The 2,189-nt window shown below is 42.3% G+C and overlaps 1 pseudogene; it reads left to right on the top strand.

Annotated features, from left to right (window-relative positions):
* Positions 1-509: 509 nt before the first annotated feature.
* LOC138145311 (actin, cytoplasmic 1 pseudogene) lies at positions 510-1,596 on the top strand (annotated as a pseudogene).
* The last annotated feature ends 593 nt before the right edge of the window (positions 1,597-2,189 follow it).

Here is a 2,189-nt window from a genome sequence, read left to right as displayed (position 1 = left end):
CCTTTTGTTAAGCTGTTATCTTCCAGGGCAGGAGAACTCTTCTGATGACCAAGACTGGCTTCCAGGCTTCTGATTGCCACCTTTGAGTCAGAGAATCCTAAGCTCCTCATATCTCTTTTTATCATGGTGTCCATGCTCATCATGCACAGTTACTTTCTTATAATTACTAAATAATACTTTCTTAATAAATAGACAAATGAGTCATGACTTGCAGTCACTCTTTCCCTGTGATACTTCATAAGGTACCCAAAAAGAGATACCAAAAGAGAGGCACAAAAACTGAGCATTTCTTTAAAACTCCCTATATCTATATTTCCTTCCACGTCTTGTGTTTGAAACTTCTGTTTTCCAAAAGATTTCCTGGTTGGTTGCCATCATTTTTTAAAATGTTTTGAATATGAAGTCATGAGCTCTTCCACCCAGCATGCACTTGCCTCCCCCCTGCCTCCAGGTGCAGCACCACCTCCTCTTGCTCTTAAGGGTTTAAATTTGCCACTTCAAAGTTCGCCATGGATGATGATATCACTGCTCTCATTTTTGACAATGGCTCTGGAATGTACAAAGCTGGCTTTGAAGAAGATGCCCCTTGGGCTGTCTTCCCTTTCATTGTTGGGCTCCCTAGACATCAGAGTGTGATGGTGGATATGGGCCGGAAAGACAGCTATGTGGAGGATGAGTCCCAGAGCAAGAGAAGTATTCTGACCCAGAAGTATCCCATTGAACATGGTATTGTAACCAACGGGGATGACATGGAGAAGATCTGGCATCATATTTTCTACAATGACATCCATGTGGCCCCTGAAGAGCACCCTGTACTGCTCACAGAAGCCCCCCCTGAACTCTCCTGAACCCCAAAGCCAAAAGAGAAAAGATAATTCACATTATGTTTGAGACCTTCAACACCCAAGCCATGTATGTTGCCATCCAGTTTGTGCTGTCCCTGTATGCCTCTGGCCATACCAATGGTATTGTGATGGACTCTGGTGATGGCATACTGTGCCCATCTATGAAGATTATGCCCTTCCCCATGTCATCTTCCATCTGGATCTGTCTGGCTGTGACCTGATGGACTACCTCATGAAGATCCTGACCAAGAGAGAGGACAGTTTCACCACCATACTCAAGAGGGAAATCATGCTTGACATCAAAGAGAAGCTGTGTTATGTCACCCTATACTTTGAGCAGGAGATGGCCACTGCTGCATCCAGCTCCTCTCTGGAAAAGAGCTATGAGCTCCCTGATGGTCAGGTTATCACCATTGGCAACAAGAGGTTCCAATGTCCAGAAGCTCTCTTCCAACCATCTTTCTTAGGTATGGAATCTTGTGGAATCCACAAAACTACCTTCAACTCAATCTTGAAGTATAATATTGACATCTATAAAGATTTGTATGCCAATACCACATTGTCAGGTGGTACCACCATGTACCCAAGCATTGCTGACGGGATGCAGAAGGAGATTACAGCCCTAGCTCTTAGCACAATTAAAATCAAGACCATTGTCCTACATGAACACAAATACTCTGTCTGGATTGGAGGCTCCATCCTAGCGTCTCTTTCCACCTTCCAGCAGATGTGGATCAGCAAACAAGAGTAAGATAAATCTGGACCCTCCATTGCCCATCACAAATGCTTCTAAATGTACTTTTTGGGGTTTGGGGGTTTTTTTGGTCAAAGGGTATGACATGATAATTGCCCCCCAAAAGAGATGAGATTGGCATGGCTTTGTTGTTTTTTATTTTTATTTGGGGGGGAGGGATTTGGTGCCTGACTCAGGATTTAAAAACTGGAACAGTGAAGGTGATGAGCAGTCTAAGTATGTTGGAGGCAAACATCCCCAAAGTTTTACAGTGCATCTTCAGGACTCCGATTGTACATTTGTATTTTTTTGTTTTTGTTGTTTTTTTAAATAATCATTCCAAATATTGTGTAATGCATTGTTACAGAGTTACAATCCTCTGCTAAGGCTGTCCTCTGCCAGAGCAAAGGGTCAATGTAACAAAGATCCAGATTTGGTGGGAGGAAGGTACTAGTATTGCTTTAAATGTAGTTAATACTTAATAAAAACTTTTTATCTCTTCTGCCTTAATGCTTGTTACTTTTTAAAAAATTATCAGCCATATTGAATGACCCCCTAAATTCTTCCCTGCCCCCAACATATATGTGAATGAAGACTTTAATAGTCTCCCT

This window comes from Petaurus breviceps, unplaced genomic scaffold (genome assembly GCF_028583685.1).
Source record: "Petaurus breviceps papuanus isolate PSGF00001 unplaced genomic scaffold, PetGlider_PUasm1.0 90734, whole genome shotgun sequence".
NCBI classification, from domain to species: Eukaryota; Metazoa; Chordata; class Mammalia; order Diprotodontia; family Petauridae; genus Petaurus; species Petaurus breviceps.
The sequence above is the reverse complement of the archived record's forward strand: the minus strand, read 5'-3'. Positions and strand labels throughout refer to the sequence as shown.